This window comes from Hippopotamus amphibius, chromosome 10 (genome assembly GCF_030028045.1).
Source record: "Hippopotamus amphibius kiboko isolate mHipAmp2 chromosome 10, mHipAmp2.hap2, whole genome shotgun sequence".
NCBI lineage: Eukaryota > Metazoa > Chordata > Mammalia > Artiodactyla > Hippopotamidae > Hippopotamus > Hippopotamus amphibius.
This window is the reverse complement of record NC_080195.1, coordinates 87,450,689-87,465,533: the sequence shown is the minus strand read 5'-3', so window position 1 is coordinate 87,465,533 and position 14,845 is coordinate 87,450,689. Positions and strand designations below refer to the sequence as shown.

General features: G+C 35.1%; 1 protein-coding gene across 9 annotated transcripts in view; it reads left to right on the top strand.

Annotated features, from left to right (window-relative positions):
- The window catches only part of ROBO2 (roundabout guidance receptor 2), a 570,793-nt gene that overhangs the window by 43,383 nt on the left and 512,565 nt on the right, over window positions 1–14,845 (top strand). The gene's annotated exons all lie outside the window — the stretch shown is intronic.

Below are 14,845 nucleotides of genomic sequence, written 5' to 3'. Positions count from 1 at the left end.
TTTATTTTTTAAATGTCAACAGCAGTTTGTACATCTCATACAAAAAAACCCAATACAGTTATTACCGCCTCTTTTGAAAGTAGTATACCTACATGGAAACATAAGCAAACATCATTATACTCTTTTAAAATTCATACACCTTTCATTTTCTTCCATATTTTCTGTTGCTGCTTGTTTATAAAATCCAAGTGGTCAGTTTGATATATCGAGTACTTGACTGTAAAAGCAACTTCCTACACTTAAAAAAATAACCACCTTATTCTAAGCTATTGTTATTCTTGTCTGTCACAATTACTGTAACTTTATACTTTTTTATTCCTCTGCCTGTCAGCACTTTCTTTCCCTTCAGCATAATCCAGAATAATTCCCTGTGTTCCACTCCTTTTGCTTTGTGACAAGAAAGCATTGCCTTTTGAGAGTGGCTGGATGGAGGTTAATTCCATGTCCTCATGGTAATAACCTGGGAAAACCTGGGGATGATCGGTTTCATTTGATCCCTCATCTGATAAGGCTTCAAAGTAAATGAACTGAGTGGAAAATAACATTTTTCATAAGTTCTAGAAACTGCAGACAGTTTTTGAGAGACCCAAGGAATTGAGTCTCTGATGTATTTTAGCGAAACATAATTCAAGCAGAAAAAGATCATTTTAAAACATTTATAGCACTCCCATTTGCTGCTTTTCTCCATTCAGCAGAAAAACAAGCTCACTTTTCTCTATGCAGACAAACTCTTTTAACTGAAAACTACACTCCGTATTTCTGTTGCAGCAGTGATGTTATCTGGTGGTCATTTTGCTCTGAAACAGAAGGCATCCCTTGAAAGGAAATTTAAAGTTTTATTAAATCACTTTTTAAAAGCATCAACAGATAGCATAAATAGACAAAAATGAAGAGAAAGTAGACCCCTAAATGAAAAGTATCCTGATAATTAAGATAACTCCTATTCTTTATCTGCTAAAGTTCCTCTGATTTTCAGTCTTAAATTTAACTAACCATTTGTATGCCTTACAAAAGAAGTCATATCAAAATCATTGTGATTTACTGAGTCAAACTTTTTTCTTAAAGAGACTAATTTAGATTTACATTTATTTATTTATTATCCTAATGCTGTGCATAAAGTGAAGGACAAAGTGCCAACTATGAAATTTTTCAATAGTGTGCTAAAGATTTGAAAACAGATTTAATTCCAAGCCTAAGAGCTATTTGCAACTGATAAAACATAGCCTCTTCTTCAACCTATTCTGGATCAAAATCTTGTCCAAGGTGTTTTTAGTGGAGTAAACACTTCAAAAGTGAATTTAGGTGCCTGTCTTGCAAATACCTCTACAGAAATATGATGCTGTCATTTCCATTTAGTTTGGTCAACGGTGAAAGCTCATTCACTCAGAGCTTGATTGTCAAAGACAAAGCAATAAGTATAAGTTGTATTCAGATACCTTTATAAACCTCCTTTAACTCTCCAAGGTATAGGCTTCAGAAAAAGAATTCCAACATGCCATTGCACAACAGTAAGAAAAACTAAATACAGTATGGCTGCTCCCGCTAAGCAAGAGAAAATCTTTCTTTTCATCTTTGGGATTACTGTACCCATCTTTCACTTATTTTTTTTTAATTGTAAGAGGCCTTAGCTGTATTTTAAAGATACGCAATTTCATAAAACTGTAATTTAGAGACTTCAAGGAAGAAATATGTTGCTTTAAAAGGGAGAAAATGATTTTTATCACTACTTCTTTAAACCATTGGTAAGGGTTAATTTCAGACAGTGTTCTGATAATACTTCTGTTCCTGTTTGTCATTTAGCTTAAGTCATCTAGTGCCCTCAAAAGGATTCTTTGGATAGTCCTTAATTCTCCTTATATTTATAATGGAAAAGTAACCAGAAATAGATTCTTCCCATGTATTAATCCTGCGATGGTTTCAAGATTGACATAAAGAAAAATCATCAGTATTGGTATAACCTATTTCAGTAAAATATTTGAGAAGACACAAAGAATGATTAAACATTGGTACGTGATTAAATTCTAATGAATATAATTTACAGGTAATTTCTTCAGCATGTCTACGCAGTAATTAATGCCTGGTACTAAAGTCCCACCCATCCATTTGTTGTGAATTACAGTGAAGTGTTCTTTAGTTGTTACAGTTTCCAATTGAAATCTAGCTCCTATAGCTCCACTGATAGAAAAACAAAAGTGATATATTTATTCATGCATTTATATAGAATATTGATTGAGCATCTAATATTTTCATCTTTATAACTTGGTAGAGTATGTAACAAATCTAAGGTGCAGAGTTGTTGAAAACATGAAGGCTTCAGGGAAATTTAGGTAAGGTATATTATTCAGAATGACCTTTGTTTTGGTAGGTAAGAACAGGCAATAGTAGAAAATCACAACAGAGAGATAGAAGCTGTATTTTAAATGACTTACTCTTGCATTAAAAAGACTATATCTTGTGGATGGTAGCTCTTGGCTTTATGCAGTCACAAATACCTCTAAGTATAGTTATGGAGGTTATACTAATAAAAGAATTATACATTATAGTAACACTAATAGTAGTGACACTAATAGTAGTGACATTATAGTAACACTAATAGTAGTAACACTAATAGTAACACTAATGTAGTAGAATTATATGTTATAGTAACACTAATAGTAGTGACTAGTAATAGTTTAGTAACACTAAAGCACTCAGTAGCATTTACTTAGTGCTTGCTGTGTGCTCAGCATATGGAAAAATCTCAAGTAGTCTTCACAACAATATTAGGTTGGTACTGTTATGTTTTATAGATATGGAAGCCAACATGTGGAGAGGGTAAGAAACTTGCTTGATTTCGTACTCCTATCTCGCATTTGGACAAGAGCAGCTGCAGGTCAGAGTCTACTTACTGACAGAGAATCTATATTAACTGTCAAAGATATGCTTCATTTTTTCTTAAAAATGTACATGCACACAAAATTTTGCACCCAGTATCTGAGATGTCATTCTCCGTTCTGTGTCTTACCCCTATTCCACATAATGTAATCTGTGGTTTAAGAACCATATTTTAAAAAGATAATGGTGCAGTGCAGTGAGATTCATGTGTTAGGCCAACTTCTTCAGTAGTCGGATGTCAGTGGGAAGTGAACAAGTCTAAAATCAGTCATTGTGTTTATGACTTGGAGACGAAGCAGCTAACACATTTGGCTCATGACCGTTGTAATTTTGGGGGTAATGATTTAGCCATTATTCTTTTAAGAAAATTTCTGTATTGCATTAACATTCTCAGTTCTGTTTAAAAAATCCGTAGTATACTATACGGTAAATGAAGTTTGAAATTTTAACTAGGGTTATTTAATCTCAATTTAACTTTATAATAAAATATTTTGGACTAGAGGAAAATATGTCAAGTTTTAGGCAAACTTATCAGAAACAATATTTAACAAAGCTTAGCACAGGTGTAAAATATCAGTGCTGATAGGAATGGTATTTTCTGACACTGACACCAGGACCTTTGTGCAGTTACTAAGATTAATGCTACTGCCAGAGAATTTTCAGAATATATTGCTTAGGGAAAAGAAGGCTAAAATGTTATCAGTCCATTAGGAATTTATGTAAGTAGAATGGTTTTTTCTGGAAACCCGTTCATGGTCTCCACCAAATAAATATTGATAGTTTTTAGAAAATTTAACGTTTTAAACAATTGAATGAGGTTGGAGATTGTTTCATTACATCATGTTTTGTAAAGCCAAATGCAATTGTTAGACCACATCAAAATATTATGAATATGACAATAAGAAGCTAAATCTCAAAGGTATCTTTCTGGAATAAAGATTGTTTTTGTCACTGTAAGGCAAATCTGCATAACCCATGAAAACCTCTGATTTGGTGGCAAATCACTCTTTAAAGAATGCCTTCAATCATGGTAAGATGTAACAAATTGATTTGAAATAGTTTCGGATGAGTGTCCAGGTTAATACGTTGGCTCCTCACTGAATTGTTGTAAAATGAATTTATAAAGTAGGAAATTAATTTTTTATTTCTCAGGAGGAAATCACTACCAAAAACCTGCCGGAAACTTAGAGACTTGTGGTTTCAAAATTTATCTTCAGTTTTATATAAATATTCTCATGTATTTAACCCTCAGTTTTTGATTGATTTCTGCTATTGGTTCTGACTTAGCCAAACCAGTCCTGTCTTCCCTCTGGATGCTGGTGCTCTGTCACGTGGGCCCACCTGTTCACAAGAGGATAGTGGCTCACTGCATTGGATGTAGGCAGCCAGAAAATGAAATACTGTAATAAGCAATTAAAACTTATATAAGGAAGGCACTGATTAACATGAGGTGGTGGAGAAAAAAAGAGGGAAAATGTGTTCCACTTTTAATATTTTAAGTAATTTCTGCTAAGGATACACAGATAAAGGCCTGAAATACAATTGTGAAATTCAGAGAAAATGTTTTATGAAAGTTGCCTTTGTTACCTTATCCTGAAATAGCAACTACCCACCCTGAACAAGGAAGGAAGTTTTAAATATCTTTGACTAAAATTATGTTTTAAATAATCGATAAACAATTTACTTTTAAGATAAGTATCTGTGTTTTACCAGTTGGTCTTTGGTTTAGATGATTTGTAGCACCATGTATTTATTGGCAAAGTAAATAAATTTAGCATAAATTTAACAATAAATTCCAGGTGTTATATAAGCTGCTTTTTAAACAAAAACTTTTAAATTGTTGTTAACCTTTGGAGGGTGCCCTAAGAAAGCATTTTGACAGTGATTGTTTTTTGATAGTAGACATAAGACCTATCAAGGGCAAACCTTTCTAACCTCTACTTATATGATAAGTGTGAACATTAATCTATAGAGTATATCTTTAAAAATTTGCTCTGTGGTAATAAATTTAAATTGCTACCTATTATCTTTTCCTATGGCTATGTCCATTATGATGTGACAGCCATAAAGAGTGTGATCCTGTTATAAAACAAAGAACTTGTAGCAGTTTACTCCTCTAGTTGCCTCAATTTGGGGATGAAGAAATAGTGCTATGAGAAAGTTTAGGTAGCTTGCTTAAGGCCACATACACAATGGCCAAGAAGAAAAAAAGCAAACCCAAACAAACAACAAAAAAAAGCCAATAACTAAAATCTAGTACTTGGGAATTTCTATTTTAGGCTTATTTTAGACTTTTTATTTTAGACTTACCCAAAATATGGGTAAGAAGGAGGAGTGATAGAAAAGAAAAAGTTATCCTGGAAACAGAGCTTGGACTCACAGCTAAGGCAAAGCAGTCTAGTCTCAGTTTTGGGGGAAGAAACTTCAGTTATTTGCTTCTCTTTTTTTTTTTTCTCCTTTTCACTATAAAATGGGGTTTGGGACAAGAGAATCTCTGGTAGCCCAATGTTTTGCCTGTTGGACCTGGAAGATTGGGTACACAGGGATGATACTAGATGCCATATTGTATCAATACAACTGAAACTTTCAGAATTGAGGCTGCCAAGTTTGATGAGAAATGTCTTTAGTCTTTATCAATCCCCGTTCACACCCTTGGCTCTTTAGTTTTATGACATTAAAAAGCCATTTAGCAAAAACAAGGGATTAATCTCCAAAATATACAAACAGCTCATGCAGCTCAATATAAAAAAGAACAAATAACCCAATCAAAAAATGGTCAGAAAATCTAAACAGACATTTACCCAAAGAAGACGTACAGATGGCCAAAAAGCACGTGAAAAGATGCTCAACATCACTAATTATTAGAGATAATAAACTACGAGGTATCACCTCACACTACGAGGTATCACCTCACACCAGTCAGAATGGCCATCATCAAAAAATATACAAACAATAAATGCCAGAGAGGGTGTGGAGAAAAGGGAACCCTCCTACACTGTTGGTGGGAATGTCAGTTGGCACAGCCACTATGGAGAAAAGTATGGAGGTTCCTTAAAAAACCAAAATAGAGCTACCATATGACCCAGCAATCCCACTCCTGAGCATAATCTGGAGAAAGCCAACATTCAAAAAGATACATGCACCCCAATGTTCATTGAAGCACTATTTACAACAGCCAGGACATGGAAGCAACCTAAATGTCCACTGGCAGTGGAATGGATAAAGAAGATGTGGTGTATATATATATATATATATATATACACACACACACACATATACATATATACAATGAAATATTATCCAGCCACAAAAAAGAACAAAATAATGCCATTTGCAGCAACATGGATGGACCTAGAGATTGTCATACTGAGTAAAGTAAGTCAGACACAGAAATACAAATATAATACGATATTGGTTATATGTGGAATCTAAAAAAAAAGGGTACAAGATGGTGGAGTAGAAGGATGTGCACACACTCTGCTTTGCAAGAGCACAGAATTACAACTAACTGCTGAACAACCATCAACAGAAAGACACTGGAACTCACCAAAAAAGACACTCCACATCCAGAGACAAAGGAGAAGCTGCAGTGAGACAGTAGAAGGGGTGCAATCGAGATAAAATCAAATCCCATAACCACTGGGTGGGCGACTCTCAAACTGGAGAACAGTTATACCACAGAAGCCTACCCACTGCAGTGAGGTTCTGAGCCCCACATCAGGCTTCCCAACCTGGGGATCCAGCAACAGGAGGAGGAATCTGCAGAGAATCAGACTTTGAAGGCCAGCAGGATTTGATTGCAGGACCTCCACAGGACTGGGGGAAACAGAGACTGCACTCTTGGAAGGCACACAAAAAGTAGTATGTGCACCAGGACCCAGGGGGAAGGATCAGTGACCCCAGAGGAGACTGAACCAGACCTACCTGCTGGTGTTGGAGGGTTGCCTGCAGAGGTGGGGGGGGGGCAGCTGTGGCTCACTGTGGGGACAGGGACACTGGTGACAGGGGTTCTGGGAAGTGCTCATTGGTGTGAGCCCTGCTGGAGTCCGCCATTAGCCCCACCAAAGAGCCTGTAAGCTCCAGTGCTGGGTCACCTCAGGCCAAATGACCAACAAGATGGGAACACAGCCCCACCCATTGGCAGACAAGCTGATTAAAGTTTTGCTGAACTCTGCCCACCAAAGCAACACCCAGCCAGTACCCACCACCAGTCCCTCCCATCATGAAGCTCACAGAAGCCTCTTAGATAGCTTCCTCTACAAGAGGGCAGACAGCAGTATCAAGCAGTATCAGCAGTAATTCATTCTATGGAATTGAACACCACAGCCACAGAAAGATAGAGAAAATGAAAAGGCAGAGGACTTTGTACCAGGTGAAGGGACAAGATAAAACCCCAGAAAAACAACTAAATGAAGTGGAAATAGGTACCTTTCCAGAAAAAGAATTCAGAATAATGATAGTGAATATGATCCAGGACTTTAAAAAAGACTGGATGCAAAGATGAAAAACATGCAAGAAAAGTTTAACAAAGACCTAGAAGAATTAAAGAACAAAGATAAGCAATACAATAATTGAAATGAAAAATACACTAGAAGGAACCAATAGTGAGGCAGAAGAATGAATCAGTAACCTGGAAGACAAGAATGGTGAAAATCGCTGATGTGGAAAAGAATAAAGAATAAAGAAAAAAGAATGAAAAGAAATGAGGACAGCCTGAGACCTCTGGGACAACATTAAAATGCATCAATATTCGCCTTATGGGGTCCCAGAAGGAGAAGAGAGAGAGAAAGGACCCAAGAAAATATTGGAAGAGATTATAGTTGAAAACTTCCCTAACATGGGAAAGGAAATAGTTACCCAAGTCCAGGAAGTGCAGAGTCCCAGGCAGGATAAACCCAAGGAGAAACACACCAAGATACATAGTAGTCAAATTGACAAAAATTAAAGACAAAAATTATTAAAAGCAACAAGGGAAAAATGACAAATAACATACAAGGGAACTCCCATCAGGTTAACAGCTGATTTCTCAGCAGAAACTCTGCAAGCCAGAAGGGAGTGGCATGATATATTTCAAGTGATGAAAGGGAAGAACCTACAACCAAGAATATTCTACCCAGCAAGGATCTCATTCAGATTTGATGAAGAAATCAAAAAGTTTTACAGACAAGCAACAGCTAAGAGAATTCAGCACCACCAAACCAGCCCTACAACAAATGCTAAAGGAATTCTCTAAGTGGGAAACACAAGAGAAGAAAAGGACCTACAAAACAAAAACAAATATAAAAAAGGTTACAAATGAACTTATTTGCAAAACAGAAATAGAGTTCATGGATGTAGAAAACAATCATGGTTACCAGGGGATAAGTGGGGGAGGGATAAATTGGGAGATTGGAACTGACATGTACACACTATTATGTGTAAAACAGATAACTAATAAGAACCTGCTGTATAGCATAGGGAACTCTGTTCAGTACTCTATAATGGCCTATATGGGAAAAGAATCTAAAAAAAAATAAAAGCCATGTAGCATTTTTGTAATAAATAATTAGTATTTCTAGGCATCATTTTAATTTTGATGTTGTTTCTAATTTAAACTTATTTTAAATACTGCTGTGCTTCCAGAAGAAGTGAGTCTTATAAATGTATTTTGTTCATTGCTAAATTAGATCATCTCCTGAGAGAATTTCAGTGACGTTCAAGTGGATGAAACAGTCTGTGTTTTCCAAAAATTAGCTTTCTCACCACATCTTATCACATCATAGTGTTAACAGAGGAGAGTCTGGAGACCCCTCCTCTCATGGGGCCTTGGTTTTTGGTCAGGACACAAGGAAGAATCTGATGTCTTAACTTTTGCAAAAGAATTTATTAAAGATAAAGAGAAAATAGAGGAAACACCTCAAGAGAAGGGCCAGGCCAAGGGAGGCAATGACCCCAGAGGGCTGGGGTGTAGAGTTTTTCAGGCAAAGTCATTGGTTGACAGTCTTGATTGACAGCTGCGGGTTATGTAAAAAGAGGCTGTGCTGCACATGTCCTTCCCATAATTCAGTCTGTTATAATCAGATGTATATATTCATAGAATATTTATGAACATTTAATGGGCCTGAAGCCAAAGATTATCTATGGACTTGATCTCTTGAGGTGTGTGCGTGTGCCAGAGTGGGGTAAGTCTCTCCAATGGACCAGTGGGGGATTTTTCCAGTGCCCTGACCATTTTGGAGTACTGATAGGGGCCTGTTCAGGACAGAGTTGGCAAAAATAGCTTGGTGGGAATAGGGGGCTATTTATTGGATATTCAGCCAGTGGGGCCGCCTCTCATTGCTCATGGCTAACTTCCTGCATAACAGTAGGACCACTAGGAAAAAAAGTTTATGTCCCTTTTCTATTTCCCCCTCTGATAAGGGAAGTACACTGGAACTTAATCACCATGAGAATTCAAGGATGGAAAAGTTCTAAGGACAGACTTGGTGGGGTGATTAATCAGCTCATTGCATTACAGATTACATTAGCTGTGGACGACATTGGTAATGGCACTGAGATATGTTTCTTCCTGGGGAGGAAATTTTGAACAGGATTTCTTTTGGTAAAATAGCAGCAACTTTAATCCTTTTGAAATCTAGTATAAAGGGCTCATCCTGGCCTAGCTAAAATGTACCATGTAGAGAAAATTAATAAAAGAATGACCTCAGAAAAGAAAAATTTGTCGATGTTATTCATTTTAAGGGGCAAATTTTGGAAAGAATATTTGTAATAGTTTATAGAAGGGAAATGGAAGAAACACTGGATGCTTACTATATGTCCTGGTGATGATCTATATAATTGATTTCATCTAAACCAACTTCTGAGACATTGGTGTTCTGATTTGTACCTGGTAAAAGCGAGGCATAAATATTTGCTGGTCGATAACCCATTCCTTTATTCCTTCCACACCACCTCTTTTTTGTGATGGGTCACCCAGCCTTCACTTTTTCATGTTACACTATATACCTCTCAAACTGGAGGAGGGATAACTTCAGGAAGTATCTTTGGTCACACCCAGAACTGGAGTAATCATAGAAAATCTTGCTGGCTTTATTTTACTAAATGTTTTGGAAAATATTTTGTTTAAACATACGTTTTATGAACTGGGACAATATTATGTATGTTTTTAAGAAAAACAGACACTGCATGGAAATTTTGCTGGAGTGAAAATTCAGAGAAGTTTGAAATGTGTTGCTTAACTAGAGATGGCTAGGTAGTATACGAATGAAAAGTAAAGCTTAGTTCAAGGAAATATTATATTCCAACTAATGAGCAGTTTACTTTCAAATACATGAAATGAAATCAATAGGTATTCTAAGTGCTTTATCCTCCTTTATTATATTATATAATTGAAGTCACTTCTGGAAACAACAGTTCTGTAGCACTCACTGCAAATGAGGGTTATTGACTAAATAAAACTAAATTTAAATATATTCCCAAATTATGATTTTATACTTCACCTCCAATCCTTTAAAGTTTAAAAAGTACTCATAAACCATTCAATTTGTTTTTTATTAAATATTTTACTAAAATCATTACAAAATCATTGTTTGAGAGTCTGAGAAGTAGAAATAATCTATTATGTAAATTTGGGTGCTAAGAATGTTATCCAGAGATGCATCTTCATTCAACTAATTTGATGTTTCTGTGGAGCACTTACATCTAGCCAGATCTAAGTGCGTGCCTGTCTCCTTCCTGGTAGGCAGTTTCTGAGACCCTTCCGTGTGTAACTTCTTATGCATTCTCTTCATTGTGGAACCAAGAATCTTCATTTTAAAGAAATATCCCAGGTGATTTTGATGCTGGTAGTCTGAGAATTACACTTTGAAAAAACAAGGAAGATGTCTTCTGACTATATTACCACTAGAGGCATTAATTTTACTCATTTTATTGAAATCAATTTTAGAAGGGGTTTTGTAATGTCTCATTGTAGTGTGCATTCTTCACTTAAGCTTCCGGCTTTTTCAGAAGCCTGGTACATTTTGGATAAAAGCCCTGGAATTCTAATTCTGCCTTTACTAGTTTGTCCAGTTATGGACAAATCACTTGACTATTTTATAGCTTACTTTCTTGGACAGAAAAAATAAACATTTGGATATTCATCTATACTAATTTTCATTGTTTCCTTATGCTATCTAAGGACAGGTGAATGAAATGTTTTAAATTAAAACTGGACGATTTTATTGCACAATTCATAATTGAGGTATAAAATGATGTGCAGACTTGCTGTTCGCTACAAGCAAAGTTAGAATTGCAGATAGTAATTTGATGGTGCTTAGCCTGTCTGACCAAATAGAGATCCTGAATATTTCCCATTCCATGAGCAAAGTATTTTTTCATACTGTTGAAGTATTTTTTCATCTGGAATCTGGAGAAAAAAGTTCTGTGGTCCTATATATGTATCAAAAATAAAGTTAATAGTGGAAATGGATCCACAGGGGCTCTAGAGCAGGATTGGCAAACTTTTTCTGCCAAGTATCAGATCTCAATGTTTCAAGCTTTGCAGACAATATATGGTCTCTTTCTTCCTTCACCTTCTGCTTCTTTTCTTATTCTTCTTTCTCCTCTTCTTTTTTTAACAACATGTTAAAAATGTTAAACCATCCTTAGCTCAAGGCCATACTGAAACTGTTCAGAGCAGTATTTCTCAAAATTTAGTGCACTTATACATTGCCAGGGGATCTTTTTAAAATGCAGATTCTGCTTCTTGAGGTCTGGGCTTGGGCTGGGGATCCTATATTTCTGATATGCCCTTGAATATCCAAGCTTTTGAGGTTAAACTGTTTCATGGCATTTCATGTGATGAACAGCCCCCTCTACTGTTCGGTTTTTAATCCCCAGTGACTTTAACTGACAACTCCGCTATTTTTTGTTTTTGTTTTTTAACCAAATAATGGGGTTGTTTTGGTCCTAGTACTTTAGTGGTCCTTCATAATTTTAAAGTCTCCGAATTCTTTGGAAATTTGGTGAAAGCTGTGGTCCCACTTGTTGCTACCCCCTCCTGTCCACACAAGAATACCCATTTTTATATACAATTTCAAAGAATTCACAGACCTGTCTTAAGGCTTATCTATCTTAAGGGGCACTGCTATAGTTGTGTGATGTCTGAATTTATGGGTGTTCAAAATTAATTCACTCCCTTTTAGTAACATCTTAAAATTAGATTGCAGCTATGTTTTTACATATCTCCATACCTGTCTGTCTACCCATCTATCTATTTACCTACCTACCCACCCACCTATATGTTTATCAATCATTTATCTGACTGGTACAGTCTTTTAACTTTATTTTATGCCTTATTGGCATTGCTGGCCTGATGATTACATTTCAAACTTAAAACTACGAATGAGGAAAATAACTTGGTCAGAGTGAACATGAATTGTCACAATGCCTTGTATTAAATTTATTCACAGTGCCTTTACTTATGACTTTAAAAACTACTTTATTGAGATACAATTCATACATACTTTACTCATTTAAAGTGTACAATATAATAGTTTTTATTATTGTCATGAAATTGTCCAACCTTCACTATAATCAATATTAGAATATTTTCATCACCCCAAAAGCTTCTCCAGCCCTCCTCCACCTCTCATCCCCATTCCCTACCCTAGACAACCACAAATCTACTTTTTGTTTCTATGAATTTAAATATTCTGGACATTTTATATAAGTGGAATCATTTTGTTACTAGCTTCTTTAACTTAGCATAGTATTTCCAGGATTGCATAGTGTGTATCACTGATTCATTCATTTTTATTGCTGAATAATATTCCATTATGTGGATATATAACATTTATTTATCCATTCGTCAGGTAATGGACATTTGGGTTCTTTCTATTTTTACAAAATTATTATAAATTATGCTGCTATGAATGTTACACTATGCTCATGTACAAGTTTTTATGTGGACATAAGGTTTCCTTTCTCTTGAGTATGTACCAGGCAGTGAAATCACTGGGACATGTTAATTCCAAAACTTTTTGAGGAACTCCAGATAGTTTTATATTCCCACCAGCAATGTATAAGGCTCTCAATTTTTCAGTGTCCCAGACAATACTTGTTATTTTACATTTTTTGGATTATTGCCATCTTAGTGGGTGTGAAGTGTGTCTCGTGGTTTTGATTCGCATTTGCCTGATAGCTAATGATGTTGAGCATCTTTTCATGTGTTCACTGGCCTTTTGTATAACTTTTCTCAGATCCCATTTTTAAATTTGGTTATTGGTACTTTTATTTAGTTGTAAGAGTTCTTTATATAGTCTAGATATGTCCTCTATCAGATATATGACTTGCAATTTTTTTTCTGATTCTGTGGGTTGTTTTTCCTTTTTTTAAATGTCTTTACAAGAACAAATATATTTGTTGTATGTGATTTTGGTGTCCTATTCATGATGGTTTTGACTAACTCAAGGTCATGAAAATTTGCTCTTCTGATTTCTTTCAATTGTTTGATAATTTTACCTCTTATATTTAGATTGTAGGTATTCTTTTGACTTTAACAGTGGAGTAAAGTTTCTAGAAGAATACCCAAATATGACAGCACTAGAATAGTTTACATATGTTATAGTGATAAATGAGTAAAATTCTCTGAGTGCTTTTTGGACATGCTGGATTCTAAATCCTATTACTAAATAGTTTAGATGTTTTGCCTCCAATTCTCTTATTAGCCTATTATCTTATATTTTATTTAATAAGTGTTAGTGTACTTCAGGTTCTATTCAGGACTTATCCAGACCAATTGTCTGATAAAAACATGGATGGTTAACTTCCTTAGTTTTAATAACAGAACAACTTTGGCATTAGGGAGAATGTAGATGACTGCATATGGAAGGTTAGAGAAGAGCAAGGAAGATATCCAAACAAGATGACTGTGGCTACCATATGCCTATTACATAAAAAGTGACATGATGCTGCATTTCAGCATGAGTTTCTGTGGCTATGTGTCCATACTTTTACATTTAGAAATATTCTAGTGATTTGCAAACTATGATTAATTATTTATATTTAAATACTTTGAGATCTTATTTGATTACTATTTTTAAAAATAATTCTTTCTTTTTATATTTTATAAATTCCTTATTTGTGTTATGCCTCAGTACTTACAATATATAACCTTTTTTTTATTATTGTGACGCAGGATGTGATTTCCTGTCCATATCTAAATGCTTTGGGTCTCTTTAGTTCTTTTTTTTTCTTTTTTTAATTTTGAGCTGTGCACTGTAAATTACTCTTGCTTTAGGTACCTAGAACTTGTAATGTATAAGTTCTTTCTTGAATCTGGTAAGATCACAAATGGTGATCAGCAACCTTTAAAAGTTAATTCTCTTCAGAAAAGAAAAGGTTCATTCACTACCAAATTAAATTACCTTATTAAATTAAAATACAGATTTTAAATTAATATTGAAAGTAAACTGGAATAACATTGATGAATAAATATTACTTCTGTTTATGGAACAGAAACGTGCTAATATCAGGTAATTGTTTGGAAAATTGTAAGAGCTAACTTTTAAAAGCTTGTGTGTAGATTATTATTATGTCTCCAGCCAGAGTTCTCTTAGCATCTCCTTTAAAATTATTTGCAGCAGCTAGTAGGACCTTTCCACAAATAATGGCTTCTGACACTTTATAAATTAAAACATTCAAAACAATATATTATGCAGAAATTTCATCTTAAAATACCAAACAGGTTGTTCTCTTCCTATTTCTTCTAACTTTTAATGGCCCCACTTTCATTGCAGTTACAGGAAAGTTATTGGTACCTGTCGCTGTTCCTTACTATGTGGAATACCAAATTCTGTCAAGTATTTATTTTATGATCTTCCTCCTTTTTTCAACCTTAAGTGTTATTTCTCAAGGTCAGGTTCTTTTTTATTGTTCTCTGGGATGCTGAAGTACCTCTCACCTGTCTTTTTGCCTCCATTACTGTCTATCTTTTACACTACCGACCAAA